Source organism: Lepidochelys olivacea (genome assembly GCF_965140295.1).
Source record: "Lepidochelys olivacea isolate rLepOli2 genome assembly, chromosome: 5".
NCBI classification, from domain to species: domain Eukaryota; kingdom Metazoa; phylum Chordata; order Testudines; family Cheloniidae; genus Lepidochelys; species Lepidochelys olivacea.
This window is the reverse complement of record NC_140415.1, coordinates 78,640,501-78,660,231: the sequence shown is the minus strand read 5'-3', so window position 1 is coordinate 78,660,231 and position 19,731 is coordinate 78,640,501. Positions and strand designations below refer to the sequence as shown.

The following is a 19,731-nucleotide window of genomic DNA, read 5'->3' as shown; positions in this document are numbered from 1 at the left end:
CCTGCAGCTTTTGGGGGATGTGGTTCAGACCTGGGCCTGTGTTTGTAGTAGGCTAGTGTGTCTGGCTCAACAAGGCAGGGTACTGAAGTCCCAAGCTGGCAGGGAAAACGGGCTCAGAGGTAGTCCCAGCACATCAGTTGGCAGTCACAATGGCGTTTCTGTGACCCAACCTGTCACACCCTATATAGAATTTAAGTGATGAATAGGTCTTGTGCTGGCCCTCTGCACAGGGGTGAATTTCACCCTCTACATGCGTAAGTCTTCATCCTTTTGTATCCTTTTATTAAAGCACCTGACTGCCCTCAGCAACTTGTGGTGCAACTGCATTAAAGTCATTGGGGTTGGACCAGATATGATGGCAAGGTTTCGCAATACATAGTAAAAGACCTAAAATAGAATGGATTTTCAAAATTAAGTGGGGTCTAATCTCATTCTTTTACAGTATAATAGAATTCTGTTACTCCAATTCCTTTAGGGTTTCAACCTGCTAGACTTCCTGCTTTCAAAGAATGCAAAGATAGTATGTCAGATCTGTAGTTGGTCCCACTGGAGTTATGAAGGTTTATAGTAATTTACTAATCAATTTTAGCACATGGTTTATGAGAGAGGGGTGAATTGTTGTATTTTTGACAGTATATCAGTGAAACAAACATTTGTTTTTATTGTTTTCTAGGATGTTGAATTAAGATGGTACTGCTAGTAAAAAGTGGTCAGTCTGGTTATAGATTCATATGTAGACTTGTCTGGTCTTTAAAGAAGGTGGTAGCAGTAGCAACTCATTTTGTTGGACTTTCTTTTTGACCTTTTAAATAGAGTTATCTGTTTGTATTGGTTTACTGACTTATCTTTATTCTTCCATCCAAAACTATTTCAGAGTTGCCTAGAAGGAACAGAGTGGGGGTAAGGAGGAAGGAGTTTCACTAGCAGAATGAGAGAGGGGAAAGATGACCTACTGTTTGCTAGTGCCATTTGGTCAGATCAAAAGCCCTATGTGACAGGTTGTCTCCCCTGGGGTGCAGTCTGGGAGCTGTGGGAACTGCTGTGCCTCTCTAAGACACACAACTGTGTTGGGGACACAGCCAGCCTCACCCAGGCCCTGTTATCACCCAACACGACAGCAGATGGTGCTACCTGAGTGCCAACAGCAGACACCAGCCAATTTCTCAGATCCCCAGGCACATACCCCTCTTTAGAGTATGAACCCAAAATTATACCATCTTGCACTGGATACAGTGTAAACTCATTAATATGTCCACCCCTCTCTCAATGTGGAGAGGGATATGCACAGTATACTTGTGTTAAGCCAAGCTGAGATTTTCCCCAGACACTTCAGTCAAAGTCACATTGGGTTAGATTAAAACATATACAAGTTTATTAACTACAAAAGATAGATTTTAAGTGATAGCAAACAGATCAAAGCAGATTACCTAGTAAATAAACAAAACTGCAAACTAAGCCTTAGATACTTGAAAGATAGGATATGAATTAGCAGCTGATGTGGCTGTCCCCATGGCTACCTGAGCAGCCCTTGGGTGGCCCTGGAGTCTGCCACACTGGCTGCTGTAGAAGTCATGGCAGTCGCAGAAAGACACGGAATCCTACTAATGGCCCATTACACTGAATGGGCCCATCACAACCTGCTATTTAGATTGACACCCACTAGGCAAGATGCTTCCGATCAGGTGTGACTGCATGTGAAATGCAGATACATAGTCAATATTCATCACTTCAGATACAAAAATGTTACATGCATACAAATAGGATAATCATATTCAGAAACTTAATTGATCTTTAAATATTCATGGTAAATAGGCCTAATGGCCTGTGATGGGATGATAGATGGGGTGGGATCTGAGTTACCCAGGAAAGAATTTTCTGTAGTATCTGGCTGGTGAATCTTGCCCATACGCTCAGGGTTTAGCTAATCGCCATATTTGGGGTCAGGAAGGAATTTTCCTCCAGGGCAAATTGGAAGAGGCCCTGGAGGTTTTTCGTCTTCCTCTGTAGCATGGGACACGGGTCACTTGCTGGAGGATTCTCTGCTCCTTGAAGTCTTTAAACCACAATTTGAGAACTTCAATAGCTCAGACATGGGTGAGAGGTTTTTCGCAGGAGTGGGTGGGTGAGATTCTGTGGTCTGCGTTGTTCAGGAGGTTGGACTAAATGATCATAATGGTCCCTTCTGACCTTAGTATCTATGAACTTTTCCATAGACACTTGACATGGCATATCTTGTACAAAATGCATCATGATTATGCCATAATCATATCAGAATAATATCACGATCAAGAATATGGGGTGCAGTGTCACATCCTAATTTGACAATCCCCAATAGAGGATGGGTTTCACCTTTCCAGTGGTCAGCTGCCCTCTGTCTAGGCTGCTATGACTGCATATCTTGCCATCTTAGCTCCTCCAGATACGTAGAGGTATAGGGAATTTTCTTTGCTGCTATATCAGGAACTAGCTGTAGAGTAGTCTTCAATGCAGTACAGATTAGAGCAGGTCAAAAAGTGTTTCATTTTTAGTGGAAATTTGAATATGAAAAATGACCAAACACCCCAAAATTCTGTTTTCATCTGAACTATTTCAATTTTGAGGTGTCCATAAAAAAAGGGAAGTTTTCTGCAAATAGATACTTTTCCCCACAAAATTTGTTTAATCAAAAACCAGTTTCAACAGAAAAATTTCAGCCAACTGTAATAGGCCCCAATGAGACACCAGTAAATCAGATGAAGGTTCAAAATGTTGGTGGGTGGGTTTTGTAGTCAAATTATTCTAAGACATTTGTTTCTGACATAGATAATCACTGACAAGCTTTGATGAAGAAGCACATTTTAAGGAGGGAGTGGAATGAGAGCAATGGTTATTTGGAATATTCCAGAGGTGTAAGGAGCACCATAAAAGAAAGATGGGCCTATGAGAAGGATACAAAGGGAACAATTAGGCAGGAGACATGGGTGGAGCAAATGGCAGGGTAAAAATGGCAGCAAACACATCCACAATCACCACCCCGCCTTCTCTACCATGATCTAATCCTTGGCAACACTCATTATTGCTGCTGCTCCTCTGTGCCAGAATACACTAAACGCTTAGGGTGCCAGTAGCCTTCCAGTTGCACCACAACTCAGAGGGGAGTGCTCTAGATGCTTCAGTAACTAGGTCTTTAGATTCTAGTCCTGGTGGATCCCAATAACCATTCAGATACAAGGATAAGGGAAAAGGTTATTTTGCTAGGGTTGGTAGGAAAGGGAAAGGTTAGGAACAGCCTAGATACAGAGGCTTAAACACTTACAGTTCACAGTGAGTGATAGCAGTAAATTGATAGCGGGCCCCTGGGGACACTCCAATCAAGAGTCAGGCTCTTTGGGGCTAGTGTCTGGAGTGCCCTCTCCAGTTCAGTCGCTATTCAAACTGGAGCTTGTGGGTTTCCAAGCCAGGCTCAGTTAATCTCTCTTTAGGGTCTCTGCACTGGCTCCCAGAACTCAATAGGTCTTGCAGCTTCCCCATAAGTCTGAACTGACTTGCAGGCCACTGTAACATCTGTCACTCAGAGCCTGTTCCACACATAGGTCTGCATCCCTTCCTGTTTGCAGCTTCTTTCCAGCCCCTGGCTTGCCATGCAGCTGCTGCTTCACCTTCCCTCTCTCTTCACTTGCCATACAGCCACTGTCTGCAAACGGACCCTGGCCACTTCTTGGTTCAGGACCTTTCCCTTTATCAGGCCGGGGTAAGGGAAGTGCAGTGGGGAAGAGGCTGATGGGAGTTGTAGTCCCCCCTTTGCAAATCTATCACAATTCTGTCATCATGCCAATGCTTGAGTATTTTTGGAGTCAGCTTATTCCCCTGGATCAGTGTAGGGCCTTGCCATACTCTAGAAACAAAAATGCATTTTACTTATCTGTGGACTTTTACTAAAGAACAACTACATCTTTATACCAGTTGACACTTGTTGAGCCCAGATGCAAAAGGTGCATAAAGATCAAAGGCATGATTGCATCTGGTCCTGCATGAGTAGATAAAAGAGAGACTCCTTTGCACCCATTTAGGGGCCAGGCACAGCGAGTTTCATGTGCCTTTCTGAGTGCAAAGACTTTAGAAACACTATTGGCAGCAGCAGCAATAGCCTCTGAGAGCATGGAGAAGGGTCTGGTCATGGTCTTGCCCTCCAACACTCTGACAGAGGTGACCAGGTGCAGAGAGGAGTACATGCTGCAGCTTCAAGATAGCTCCAGCTTACACTATCGAAGATTTGTGCCTGAATTGTGGGGAGAAGCAGAGTGTGGTAACTTAAAAAGCAAAAAAATAAGCCATGGCCTTTAGTATTGCCTAGACTGTGCAAGAGGCCATGGGGAAGTTTCCATCACTCTCACCTGCATGAACACTCTAGATTGGCATGCTGCTCACCCAACACACTTGTCCAAAGAACTAAAAACAAAGGTTGTGAACAATTGTTGCAGTCTTTCCTATGGACCTCATCCCCGTACTACCTGGGCCCCTCATGAATACTAAAGAATTAATCCTTTAACCCCTTGGAAGTAGGGAAAATTATCCCCATTTTACAGACTGGCAATTGAGGCACTGCAGGATAAAGTGACTTGCCCAAAGTTACAAAGGAAGTTTGTGGCAGAGCTGGAAAGAGAACCCAGATGATTCTGCGTAAGTCTGATGCTGTAATCATGAAGCCATCCTTCCTCAAGGGGTACATCTATGTGGGGATAAAAACCCATGGCTGGCCTTGGTCAGCGGACTAAGGTTCATGGGGGCTCAGGCTCTGGGACTGTAAAATTGCTCAGTAGACATTCAGACTTCAGCCCTGGCTCTGGCCCCCTCAAGAGAGTATAGGGTCTTAGAGCTTGAGCTGCAGCCCAAACCTAAACATCTACCCTGCAGTTAAACAGCCCCTTATCTTGAGTTCCATGAGTCTGAGTCACCTGGGTTTAATTGCATTGTAGACATACCCTTTGAGGCTCTCATTCAAGTAAACACATGCTTAACTTTAAACACCTGTTGAAGCCAATGGGACTTAAGCACATGTTTAAGTGATTGGCTGAATTCTTCAGCCGAGTTTGGGCTATTAGAGATAGAGAATCAAGATCAAATTTCAACCACAGTCTAAAGAGACTGGATATTTAACTAGTAGAGCTGTGGAGACAAGTTTAACATAATTCTGAGTTGACTTGGAAAAAAAAAGTGAAGGCCCTCGCCCACAACCCCAACATGCAGCCTCCTCTTGACTAACAAAAACCCAAACAAACAGGAATCAGTCAAAATATTCTTGTATCCAGGCATCTGAGGAGCCAACGGCGAATGTTTTGCTTCAAGGGTTTCCAATCATGTTCTCAAAGCATAATTTGATATCCATTTAGATTTTTTCTGTTTGTGAATATGAGCTACAGGTATGTAAAAGCACATTTTCCCTGAACATACACAGTAGGAAGCAATAATTGCTTTAATGCTAAGCTTTGGAACTCAAATGCTGTTGTGATTTGTATCCTTTACAATTTTGCCATAAGCTGACTTAAGGCATCTGTCTGCATTATAGGCAGACAGAGCAAAAAATAAGCAGGAAAAATGAAAAATTGTCATCATCATCATCATCAATTGCCACCAAACAACATTAGCTTATCAAATTACAGTTGGTTACAATTTTCCCCAAAATCAGTGTGCAAACTTGCAGGTCTCTAAGGAATAGTACTGCAAAAGGAAAAACTGGCAATAAAGCCACTCGAGCACCCTTACTCAATTTTCTACAAGTCATTTTCTGATGTGTTTGCAGTGTTGCCTTTATTTTTTTTTTTTTAAGCAAAGCTTGAACTAACATGTTTACAACTAAACCTAAACATGATTATTCGTTTTGTATATCACTGCAACTGATAGCAAATGCTAAACACACTTGTCAAGGTTCCTCCCCCACTCTGAACTCTAGGGTACAGGTGTGGGGACCTGCATGAAAAACCTCCTAAGCTTATCTTTACCAGCTTAGGTCAAAACTTCCCCAAGGTACAAAATATTACCCCCGTTATCCTTGGAATGGCCGCTACCACCACCAAACTAATACTGGTTACTGGGGAAGAGCTGTTTGGACGCGTCCTTCCCCCCAAAATACTTCCCAAAACCTTGCACCCCACTTCCTGGACAAGGTTTGGTAAAAAGCCTCACCAATTTGCCTAGGTGACTACAGACCCAGACCCTTGGATCTTAAGAACAATGAACAATCCTCCCAACACTTGCACTCCCCCTTTCCTGGGAAATGTTGGATAAAAAGCCTCACCAATTTGCATAGGTGACCACAGACCCAAACCCTTGGATCTGAGAACAATGAAAAAGCATTCAGTGTTTTACAAGAAGACTTTTAATAAAAATTAGAAGTAAATAGAAATAAAGAAATCCCCCCTGTAAAATCAGGATGGTATATATCTTACAGGGTAATTAGATTCAAAAAACATAGAGAACCCCTCTAGGCAAAACCTTAAGTTACAAAAAGGATACACAGACAGAAATAGTTATTCTATTCAGCACAATTCTTTTCTCAGCCATTTAAAGAAATCATAATCTAACACATACCTAGCTAGATTACTTACTAAAAGTTCTAAGACTCCATTCCTGTTCTGTCCCCGGCCAAGACGACTACAGACAGACCCTTTGTTACTCTCCCTCCTCCCAGCTTTTGAAAGTATCTTGTCTCCTCATTGGTCATTTTGGTCAGGTGCCAGCGAGGTTACCTTTAGCTTCTTAACCCTTTACAGGTGAGAGGAGCTTTCCCCTGGCCAGGAGGGATTTCAAAGGGGTTTACCCTTCCCTTTATATTTATGACAACACTGAAGGTGAAAAACAAGGATCTCTGGGGAGTTTTGAGAAAGCAATTAATATACTGTCTAAATTAATTAATAAGCACATTCTTAAGATACCCAGGAAGAAAACAGACAGCCTCAAGAGAAAGTTCTTAGAGCAATATGTAGGCTTATCAGAATAGGAGTCCACTGATAAAGAGATGAAAATTTTAGAAAAGTCTTGTCATGATTCATTTGACATCAGAAAAGGATTTAAGAACTTTTTGTCAACTCAAACTCACAATCATAGAAATTAGATAAGGAAAAAAGCATATTGGCTCATGCAGTCCTCCGCCCTCCTACTACATGTTTCCCACAGTAAGTTTGCTGTTGCTTTGATCAGTCTAGTATTAAGTGTGCTCATAGATATGGTTTCTGGCACCTCTTGGGAGAATATAATTAAAGGCCTGATTCTGTAATGAACTAGCAGGAACAAAGTCTCACTGATGTCAGTGGGATTCCATGGGGGTACAGGTATCTATGGTGGCACATCTACCTGGAGAATGAGGGCTCAATACATCAGAGTCAGGCAGTTTTCCCCTTGATATTCAACCTAAATTGTCATTCTTAATTTCATGCAGTTATTTCTAATTATACAGTTTTGCACTACCATAAGTAATTACTATCCACCCTTGGTATTCAGCCCCTTGATATAGTTCTAGACCGGGGTGGCCAAACTGCGGCTCTTGAGCCATATGCAGCTCTTTTGCAGTTCAAGTGCGGCTCCACACCCACCATTCTCCACCTACCAGACTGGGGGTGGAGCTCAGGGCTTCTGCCCTGTAGTGGGATGGTGGGGTTGGGACTTCTTCCAGAGACAACTGCTGCCTGTAAGTGTTGGGGAGGGGATAATGTAAAGGTTCGGCCCTCCCAACAGCTTGAGTCACATGCCCCCAGGCACACTCCCCCTCTTTCCCTCAGCAGCCTCTCCCTTCAGCTCCCAGGTGTTAGCTCTGTGTGGAGAGGCAGTGACAAACAGCCAGGAGGGGTCTCTGCTTTAGCTCCTTGCGGAGAGACAGCAGCAAAAGCAGCTGAAGCTCCAAGCCCTGGCAGGTATGCCCCAGCTCTTGTCTGAAGATTGTCATATGCGTAGGGCCCTATCAAATTAACAGTCCATTTTGTTCAATTTCATGGTCATAGGATTTTAGAAATCAAATTTCATGATTTCATCTATTTAAGTCTGAAATTTCACAGTGTTGTAATTGTGGGGGTCCTGACCCAAAAGGGGGGGGGGGGTGTCGCAAGGTTATTGCGGGGAGGATTGCGGTGCTGCTACCCTTACTTCTGTGCTGCTGGTGGCAGCGCTGCCTTCACAGCTGGGCAGCTGGAGGAAGAGCTGCCACCACAGAAGTAAGGACGGCGTGGTTTGGTATTGCCACCTTTACTTCTGTAGAGCTGGGTTCCCAGCCAACAGCTACCAGTCTCTGGCTGTTCAGCTCTGAAGGCACCACAGAAGGGTGGCAATACTGCAACCTCCCTATAATAACCTTATGACCTCCCTCCCTCCCCTGCAACTCCCTTTTTTGTCAGGCCCCCAATTTAAGAAACCTCATCTCCCGCATGAAAACTGTATTGTATAGAGTAAAAATCACACAAGACACCAGATTTTGCGGTCTGTGATGCATTCTTCATGGCCGTGAATTTGGCAGGTCTCTACATACATGGCTCAGAGGTTTGGCCACCCCAGTTATAGACTGTTATGTTCCAACTTATCCAGGTTCTCTCTTTAGTTCTTTTAATCCTTCCTCAAGTAATATAATATAGGTTCTTAGCCCCAGTTAGATTACTGAAAATCTATAGTTCTGTACCAAAATAGCTGTTGGCAAAACTGTGGAGAGAAGGTGAGGGAGAAAATTTAAAAATTCAAAGGCTCAGGAAACAAGTTTCCTAGTATATTACAAAAATTACTGTGATGACTTTGTCTTGTGAACAATACAGGAAGAAAAAGTGGCTCCCAATAAAATGACACATCAGCTTGAAGTTAGCAAACCAGCATCTCAATTCCTTGTAGTGGTTTACAGTTGTACAGATGAAAAATGAAAGAAGGAAGAGAAACCTCCTGCTTCCTGTTGGATAAGATTATAAAACACTAAGTTGAAAAATTAATCTACAACAACAAAACATTTACCCTCTCTCATAAAAAGAAAAGGAGTACTTGTGGCACCCTAGAGACTAACCAATTTATTTGAGCATGAGCTTTCGTGAGCTACGATGAAGTGAGCTGTAGCTCACGAAAGCTCATGCTCAAATAAATTGGTTAGTCTCTAAGGTGCCACAAGTACTCCTTTTCTTTTTGCGAATACAGACTAACACGGCTGTTACTCTGAAACCTCTCTCATAAGTACAAGATGTCACCCACTGAAATTAAAAAGGTAATATTTAAAATTGATTAATGGATTTTAAAGAGTCAAGGCATAACTAAGGTATGGCATAAATTATGCCAAGATTTTATCTCAGCTGTTCTGAATTACCAATTGTGAATGAATTATCCAGAAAACATAGCCCTTCTATTTGTGAATCTTTTGCAAAACAAGCTTGGTTTCTGCAAAAATATTTATGATTTGGAGTTATTCACCAATTAGGTAACACAAACAATTTTCAGTCACAAGCTGTTCCCTTCAACTATTTATTTGGTTATTCATGGGATGTGACTGGTTGCCTCAGTCACATAGTTTTGTTTTGGCTCCCTAATTGGATGGGACTTTTTTAAAGGGGAGGATAGGAAATAATGACAAACAGGAAATAAATAGTAAATAACAAAGACCATGTGTGAGTATGGGTATTCTTGTGAAGAAGAGTCATTCCTCAAATATTTATATGTATGAACAACCTGCTTGTGGGAGCATTTCATAGAATCTTAGGACTGGAAGGAACCTCCAGAGGTTATCTAGTCCAGGCCCCCACACTCATGGCAGGACTAAGTATTATCTAGACCATCCATGACAGGTGTTTGTCTAACTGTCTCTTAAAAATCTCCAATGATGGTGATTACACAGCCTCCCTAGGCAGTTTATTTCAGTGCTTAACAACCCTGACAGGAAGGTTTTCCTGATGTCTAACCCAACCACCCCGGCTGTAATTGAAGCCCATTGCTGCTTCTCCTATCTTCAGAGGCTAAGGCAAGCAAGTTTTCTCCCTTCTCCTTGTAACAACCTTTTATGTGCTTGAAAATTAAAATCCCCACTCAGTCTTTTCTTCAGAGAAAACAAATCCAAGATTTGTCAGTCTTCCCTCATAGGTCATGTTTTCTAGACCTTTAATAATTTTTGTTGCTCTTCTCTAGACTGTCTCCCATTTGTCCACATCTTTCCTGAAATGTGGTGCCCAGAACTGGACACAATACTCCAGTTGAGGCCTAATCAGCACAGAGTAGAGTAAGAATTGCTTACTGTGTCTTGCTTACAACACTCCTGATAATGTATATTTGTGAATGTCTGGTCCTGCTCAGAATTAAAACACAAGTGTTCACAAACTTTGTTTTGTAGTATTCAGCCTACTTAAGCTCTTCTGCTCAATAACCTTTAGGCACTTAAATATTACAGTTCTAGGTGCCACTATAATAACTGGATGGATTAATGAAGATTTGAAAAGGATTAGACATCTGTATGAGTATCATCCAGTTACAGTTTGATGATAAAAATGTATAAGGGCCCTTAAACCCTAGATTCCAGAATATATGTCAGCTACCAACTGCCTTGGATTAAAAAGAAGTTTACCCTATAGTCAGGTTATTTCATAACTGTCCATTATGGGGGATTACTCCTTCTGACTGGCCAGTGTGGATGGGCCATTGTTCTGTTTTGATATGGCAATTTGTGTGTTCCTATATTTATTCCAAACTATTCTTGGCATATGCACAAGGTGCCTCAGGTGGCATGTGACCAGGATTCATCACCAAATTTGGTCTGCTAGTTGTTCATTAGCTTGCCTGACTTGGGCCAGGTACTGACGGGGAGTGTGATGTGAATTCTGATCCATGCCCTCCTCCAAGCTGCTTAGATAGTGGATATGATAATCTTTCACACAAATCCCTGATTTGCACTTGAACGTGCCTAGGTAGGCATCCATTGAAATTGCATCTGTAAACAAATGAAGTATTCATATAAACATGTTGTAGTTCACATGCATGATGCCTACAAACTCCCTAAAAATCAAGCCCTTAGATTGTAAGCCTCTTAGATCAGTGATTATTTCTCCCTCAATATTTTTTGAGGGAACTGTTCCTAATGACATAATTAATAATGACAAGAATTATCAAACTATTTAGATGCCTATTTTTCAGTTTAAGTACTTAATTCAATGTTTAACTTTCATCTAGGTACCTAAGTGATTGTCCAGCAAGCCAGCAGGTGAGCACAGAACTTCTTGGTATAGCCAAAGGTGTAGACAAGCAATCAGCTTCCTACTTGCTTCTGATTCTGCAGTTCAGCTATCAGTAGGCTAGAGACCTAAAAGGTGAAAATGAGCCTGAGTGACCAGGAGTGGGACAGACAGGTTAAAGGGCAAGTTTGGTGATCGTGAGAATTGGACAGGTAGTTAAATATGAACGAAGGCAGCTAGAGGGAAGGTTTGAGAGGCTGTGTGGTGTCTTGCTTTGGAACAGAGGGGACTGCTTTTTAATCTGAGGTATTACATTAAAAAAAAATACATCAATGCACCCTTAAGATAAATTTGCATGCACAAAATTTGGGGAATAAAACAGTTCTCATAGTAATATGATCTCACTTTAGCAGCTGTAAAATGGGAATATCATCTTCTTTGTAAAGCACTTTGAGAGACTGATTAAAAGTGCTATATAAAAAAAGTTAGGTATCATGAACATATTAAGTAGCAAGACTTTGCCTTAAATCCTAATAGCAACCCAGGGGCTTCTGTTAAGACACATTTGTCACCTACCCCACCATCCTAGTAAGTGGATAGTTTAAAGACACTTCCCCATAGAGCATGGGCACAGCTATCCATGCAGGCCCAACTATGACAGAAAAAGCTGAATAGTAATAGACTGAGTTTAACACTATGGAAAGTCAGTTCAGTTTGGATGCTTAACCAGACTATCTGAATTATGCATACCTCTTGGACTGCAAGCTAGAGCTGGAAATCTGCTGAGATTAGACTGATTACTTCCTCCTCCCAACTGCAATGAAAATACCCAGAGAACAGGGTGTTTCTTTTGGGGTGGGAGGTAGGGGGGCATGTTCTGGGACTTCTAGTCTGGCTGGGAAATAAATACAGTGGCACACGGATGTTAAAGTAGTGTGTGGGCTTGGGGGTGGAGAGGTGAGGAATCCAAACTTTTTTCCCCACATTCTTCATCCTAATATATTAGCTCAAGTTCAATATAGGATTAATAGGTATTGCATAGCTACAGCTTTCAGTACAAAATAATCAGTTTTAATACCTTGGGTCAAATTCATTCCTAATGTAACTCCTGTGAAAACATTTTTTTCTGGTGTTTAATATCTTGAGTTAATGAACAGTTTCTTCTTTAATACAAGTATTCACAGGGGCTTTTGTCGGATGAAGAAACAGTCAATCTGGTTATCCGATTTCATGATTCTGAAGTGTCGGCTGTTCATTAGCTCCAGACATTAGAATACCCAGAAAAAAAAACACAAAAGGAAAATATGAGTATTTTTAGGCACGGAGTACGATGAGCATGCAGTGTGGCTTTTCTGGTTGGAAGCCCAAAGAATATTGACAAGCCACATATTTTAAAGGAACCATCAACATTATGGAAATTCTCATACTGTTAATTGGAGCTCCAAAAAGTGAAGAACACACTATTTTGGACATGCAATCCATGTTTTGTCATTAAAATCCTAAAGTACCATTCAGAATATTTTATATGGATTTTTCCTCTTGTGCCTCTGCTGACTTAATACAACTTAAACCCCAAAACCCCAAAACAATTTTAATACATGTGCTACTTCTTGACAAATTCAGTCAAAGGACATTGCTTCAAGAAGGAAAAAACAAAAACAAACGAACATCTACATAAGACTGTTATCCTAAACATGCATGTCAAAACAGGTACAGACAATGGATTGCACTATGAAGTCAATAGATAAGGCCACATTTTCAAAAATAGTGTTTAACTTGCACCTGGAATCACACACACAAATCGTGCTCACAACCTGTGTAACTGTTTGCACTCTTGTCCTCCGATTTGGTAGGTATAACATAAGCCTCCTTTTGAAAAGTTTGGTCTAAAAATGTTCCTTATTTCATCTTGTAATTTCAGTGTGTTTCTTTAATATTTTGGGACTGGGTAAACTCCCTCTGGTGGCTAATTTGATACTTAGAAATCTCTTATGTTGCTGACGACTAAATCAAGTAGACAAAGGACTATGTTCTGTTAACATTAACAGTGTTCTAAATCAGAAGTTACTTCACTTAAAGGGAGTTGCTCTCGATTTAGTCTGAATAACTGAGGCAAATCTGAGCCACTGTATGTGATCTTGGTATAAAATACTATGAGCATGAATAGTGCTGAGCGGGTAGCTTTCTAAAAATTCTGTTGCTGATGTGGATGAATGTATTCTCACCACTTATCTATTTAAAAAAAAAAATCAAAGGAGAGGGTAGGGAACAGGGTCCATGTCAGTGCTGATGTCTCAACCCCCATGTGTAGGGAAAGAAGAACTTGTGCTGCATTTTCTTAAAGGGTAGTACAACAGTGGTTCTTCCTGCACTGCCACATATTACAGGCTCTGCTGCAATGTAAAACTGACAAATTATTATCCAAGGCCAAATTCTGCCAGGAGTGTCATGTATACTCAAAAACCAAACAAACAAAAAAACCTACCACACCCCCAACGCTGCTGTCCATCAAGTAATTAGAATCAGAATCTACCAAAATAAAAATGTCCCATGTGGTCCACCCAAGAGCATGAGGAATAGGAGAAAGGAGTGAACCTTGAGAATACTGTGCCAAAAGGTAGCAATGTTGAATGAAATCCAGTGTACTTGACTCCTTAGTGACAGGCCCTGCAAAGTCCTATTCACACAGTCCCTAGGCAAACTGTTCCACTTCATAATGTGCATCTAGATATACACATCTGTTACTCTGGGTTGGTCCTTGGGTTTGAGTAAAAATGGCTGCAGGTCTCTGCACACAGCAAATCATTTGGCCTCTTATTAGTCAGAATTTGTCCAATTAACAATGCTACTCACAGTATTTATTTTTTCCACCAGCTCTTTGGGCATCCAGGATTCTTTTCCCCGCTAAAGGGAGCCAAAAGAAATTTCAGACATTAACATAACCTCCTGCCAGTCTAAAAAAACCCCAAACAACCAGTAGTTGTAAAAATGTGTGCTAACCTTCACCTTTTTATTTCTGGCACAGGGGTTCTGACACTTTCACAGGGTGGAACTCATTTTAGTACACAGGTTGTTTCACAGACCTTGTATTTGTGATTGCATAATTGCATAACATCCCTATGACAAGTACAGCAACTGCTTACATATTAAAGTGACATTAGGAAAGTAATTAATGCATCTGCTGGTTTAAATACAACTTAGAAGCAGGAAATACAGAGGAGGACTCAGCACCCTCTGGCTAGCCTGCTTTCCCCAGACCACCAGCAAATGCTTCATAGACCAGGGGTCAGCTGGAGAAGTGCTGTTCTCAAATCAGAAAGTTCAACAGCTGAGTTCAGAATACAGGATGAAATCCTGGCTCCGTTGAAGTCACTAGGAGCTTTGCCACTGGTTTCAAAAATGCCAGAGTTTCACCTATACTCTTTAACCTAAACCATAGACTTTCTTGCTTTTATGAGTTTCTGGATTGTAATCTTGATTTGAACCATTAAGAAGTTCACATAACTAGTTAGGTAATTGCATGATCCTACTATTGTTACCCTCCTGTGAGAGAGTGTCAGCACAATGGTGCCCCTCCTGGCCAAGCAGGACATGGCCCCAGCTCAGCAGCGCTGTCTGTCCCTGGTGCTCAGGAATCTGAAGCCCTCTCTGTTCTCAAGTCCATCAGGTATTAGGGGATCCCACACTCACCTACTCCACTAGGTTCCTGCTCAGGACAGGTCCCCAAGCTAGACAAGCAGGATCAGCATTCACCAACTCTGACAGTGCCTTGAGCTCCTTCCTACCTTCCTCTGGTCTCTCCAGGCTCATCCATTTGTCCCTTTCTGGGGTGTTTTCCCTGGGTGGCTCCTTAGCAGTTTGCTGACAGGAGCTCCTTGCTCTAACCTACTCACTCCTCTGGTAGCTGCCCCACACAGCTGCTTCCCAGTCCTTTTATCCTCCCAGCTGCTGGGAGACTACCAATTGGCAGTGGCCAGCTGTGCCTGTATTAACCCTTTGGTTGCTGAACCAGTGTGGGATATATATACCCAATGACGCCTCCTTCTCTCTCCCCTTCAACTGCTTTGTTATCCACACATGTTATGTCTTTTCTAATATAAAACTCTATGGGGCAGGAGCTTTGTCTTCCTCTTTATTTGTACTGCACTCAGGACAATGGAGGGTCTCATCATATCCAGCAATTGAAGTTGAAGACCAATGCAATGTGACTGAGCCCCTCCTAGCAGGTTGCTGGATGCCATTCTGTTCTCCCTAGCCCCTGTGCAGGTCCCACAGGCAAAACCCTTTTTCTCAGGCTGTGGGACCAAGGTTTGGCCCTAAACCAAGGTGTACACAGCAGACATACTCTGGACGCTCAGAAACATTTTTAGTTGATATCTATATTTCATGGACTTATGAAAAGCACTTATCAAAAAGGCGTACAAGTCAGCTTGCTAGTTTTTTTCCTTACCTCATATAGCTTTCATGAGAAAGGTGGTTGGTGCTTCAGGCTTGTTGTAAAACATATTTGTTGTGTTTGGCATCTGTGGCCACTGAGTGGTACCAGGGTGTCTGGATCTGTTATTTTTCCTCCTTCATCCACATGTCACATTTTTTCCCAAGCTTTATTTATATCTGAAGAAATCAGTCATGAGGGGATTTTAAAAAAAGGGAAGCATCCAATAAAAACAATTGTTCCAATTCTTGTTGAACAGAATATCAGTCCCAAAACACAAACTAAAATCCCTCAGATCACTTTGTCACAATGCAAATCCTATGCTTTCTAATGATACTATATTTTTTTAAGATTTCTTTTGAACTTCCCCTGTGTCTCTCTCACTTGTTCAACATGATCAGCCATTGTTACTAGGCATGTATGTCTGCTTGTTATGAGAGTTTTCTGCCTTATTACTTGTTTTCCACTTAACAAAAACCTAAACAGGATCAGATACTATTTTCAGAAGATGTGATCTTTGGCTTTTCAAATATTCTGCTTTTAGGAACAGACTAGGATGACCATTTCAATGGAGGGATAAAAACCATACTTAGATTGTAAACTCTTTGGGGCAGGGCCTGTCTTTTTGTTCCGTGAATGTACAGTGCCTAGCACAGTGGGGTCCTAGTCCATGACTGGGTCTCCAATGTGCTACAATACTTCTCTTACTAAGAATAATATCACCCACACACATACAGCTTGAGTTCATAGAGTCTGGGAGAAAATGGTGCGCTCCGCACCGCTGCTTTCCAGCTTCTTTCTGTCTCCTCACTATAGTTTCCTAATCTCTTTCTCTTCATCTTGCTGTTTTCCAGCTTCTTCCTGCCCAATTTATGTTACCAATCTGCCTGAGGCGTCAGGTGATCAGATGAGGCTGCAGGATCATTAGGGGAAGAGATGAAGGAGCCACACCAAGGGACTAAATTTTAAAGTTTTGTTAATAAAATAACAGCAGTGAGTGCTGGGAATGCTCCCACATCACTCGGAGGAAGAAAGAAAGCATTAGTGCCCCAGCCCTAACCCACTTTCATACTCACACACGCATGACCCGAGGCTGGCCAACCCTGAGTGTAACGTCAGAAGAAGAGGGGGAAGGGTGGATGAGAGTTCTGTCCTGTGCACAGGTTGTCCAGGGTCTGCTGTTGATCTCCTATTTGCTTTAGCTCTCTGGAGGGTTTTAAGTCCTGGGGTCTTTTGGGGGTGTTTTGTTCAGGGACCTCTGTCCCCTGTGCTCTTTGTACCAGTCCAAGCCAGCTTTCCACAGCTTCCTCAGCTTTCCCAAAACACACTGGCTTCAGGGATGCAAGACTGTTGTTTTCCCACTCTCTGGCCTTCACTGTTCCACTGGTTTTCGCAGCCCCTGCAGTTCTCTTCAGCTGAATCCTCCTTTCTCATCGCTGGTCGGGGTTGGAATCTGGCCCCCGTCTTTCTTGGCAGGCAGCCGAGAGTTGGTTGAGTGCTGTGGCCTTGGGCTGGAGTCAGCATCTTACGTTCGGACCTAGCTGGAGCATTGAGTTAACCCGTTCCCTTCTCCCTTCCTCCCGCTACAGCCTCTCATACCCTGCAAAGAAACCTTTCACTCCATGCTTACACCTTCAACCCCTCCCAAAATCCTTTCCCACGCATATGCATATATAGGCATTAGCAATATACAATGCTGGTGCTTACCCAGGGGACCCCATGGGGGGCAATTTTACTGTGACTCTGACACCCCGTCTCTTATTTTTTATCCTTTCTATCTCTCATCTTATTTCCATCATTATCTTCTCAGGTGATGGTCCAAAGGGAGTCAGATGAAATGGTTGGCTATAGAAAAAACAACATCAACAACAGGATCATGTCATCCAAGCTGTTCTTGCCTTCTGCTGGTCCTCTTACAGCTGCCTGCTTCTGCCTTTGTACAATCAACATTGCACTCTTTCTCCATTCCCAGCACAGACCTGATCACAGCAGCACTTTAGGGCCCTTCTTACAGGTAGGCCAAAAGCAACACTGGTGGTCCCACCTTGTAGTTACTCTGCATATAGAGCTGATGCTCTAGAAAGAGCCTGCCAGGAAAGAACTTGCATAATTCCCTGGGAAGGTGTTCAGATCATAGAATCATAGAATATCAGGGTTGGAAGGGACCCCAGAAGGTCATCTAGTCCAACCCCCTGCTCGAAGCAGGACCAATTCCCAGTTAAATCATCCCAGCCAGGTCTTTGTCAAGCCTGACCTTAAAAACCTCTAAGGAAGGAGATTCTACCACCTCCCTAGGTAACGCATTCCAGTGTTTCACCACCCTCCTAGTGAAAAAGTTTTTCCTAATATCCAATCTAAACCTCCCCCACTGCAACTTGAGACCATTACTCCTCGTTCTGTCATCTGCTACCATTGAGAACAGTCTAGAGCCATCCTCTTTGGAACCCCCTTTCAGGTAGTTGAAAGCAGCTATCAAATCCCCCCTCATTCTTCTCTTCTGCAGGCTAAACAATCCCAGCTCCCTCAGCCTCTCCTCATAAGTCATGTGTTCCAGACCCCTAATCATTTTTCGCTGGACTCTCTCCAATTTATCCACATCCTTCTTGTAGTGTGGGGCCCAAAACTGGACACAGTACTCCAGATGAGGCCTCACCAATGTCGAATAGAGGGGAACGATCACGTCCCTCGATCTGCTCGCTATGCCCCTACTTATACATCCCAAAATGCCATTGGCCTTCTTGGCAACAAGGGCACACTGCTGACTCATATCCAGCTTCTTGTCCACTGTCACCCCTAGGTCCTTTTCCGCAGAACTGCTGCCTAGCCATTCGGTCCCTAGTCTGTAGCTGTGCATTGGGTTCTTCCGTCCTAAGTGCAGGACCCTGCACTTATCCTTATTGAACCTCATCAGATTTCTTTTGGCCCAATCCTCCAATTTGTCTAGGTCCTTCTGTATCCTATCCCTCCCCTCCAGCGTATCTACCACTCCTCCCAGTTTAGTATCATCCGCAAATTTGCTGAGAGTGCAATCCACACCATCCTCCAGATCATTTATGAAGATATTGAACAAAACCGGCCCCAGGACCGACCCTTGGGGCACTCCACTTGATACCGGCTGCCAACTAGACATGGAGCCATTGATCACTACCCGTTGAGCTCGACAATCTAGCCAATCTAGCCAGATACCAAGGTAATGAGAGCAATGTAAATACATAGACAGATATATTTAATAAATGCAGGAAATAACTTTTTTACTGTACATTTTTGACATTAATTACAGTTACTCCAAGGAATAGAATACATTTTCTGTCACCTCCAAGACCAGCTACTACAGGCCATTCATGCATTACCTACAAAAGGTAGCTCTGCAGAAGCTTGAATTTGATTGAAGGAACATAGGTGGGAGCCTATGAAACTTTTCACCATCAGTTTCCAGCCCTCCCTCTTTATGGGAGTTCTTTCATCCCCACCCTCTTTTGGCTACAGTAGTTTTACCTGGTTGTTTCTGCATCTAATACCATTGTCGTATTAGGGACCAGCTGGAAGAACTAATGATAACCTCTGCCCCTGCTGACCTGCAGTTCTTTCTAATATGGCTCTGGAATGGGTCCCCGAGGCTACCAGCTGGATAGCAAAACTCAGGTTTATAAATCATGATTTTAAAAAAATAGGGAAAAGGATGGGCACAAAGGCGGAATGTTGAACACATGCTTGTTTATAATATAACTCATAATAAAATCTCAGGCATTGTCTCTCCATTTGTAAGAATAAAATTTAAAATGAAGGAGAGGAATTGTATTTTTGAATGAATGTGTCTGATGGAAAGGGTCTGATTCCTGGTCTTGGAAAGGGAGAATAAGAGAGAGCTCAATGAACATATAATAAAATGAGGCAAAGCCTAAGGGATAGAAAAGCCTTACGCTTGTACAAAGGGGAGAAGATCTATGTTAACCTGACCTACCCTGAGAACAATCTGGCTGGCCCGGTAAGGTGCACGGATTGGCTCAGGTACTCCACAGTCAGAGCCCATGGAAACCAAAAGGGGACTTGGAGCTCATGTAAGTGGTCCTGCATTTCCCTGTGCAGCAAAAGAGACGCCTACAGAAGTCTGAGGCCTGCAGTAGTTCCTGCAGAACCCAACCT

At 42.6% G+C, this 19,731-nt stretch overlaps 1 long non-coding RNA gene across 1 annotated transcript; it reads right to left on the bottom strand.

The window, feature by feature from the left end:
* Positions 1 to 11,161: 11,161 nt before the first annotated feature.
* LOC311520388 lies at positions 11,162 to 17,019 on the bottom strand. The gene is made up of 3 exons (XR_014711573.1): positions 16,665 to 17,019; positions 15,604 to 15,767; positions 11,162 to 11,281 (listed from the first exon to the last, which is right to left on the bottom strand). It is a non-coding gene; the product is annotated as an uncharacterized lncRNA (long non-coding RNA).
* Positions 17,020 to 19,731: the final 2,712 nt, after the last annotated feature.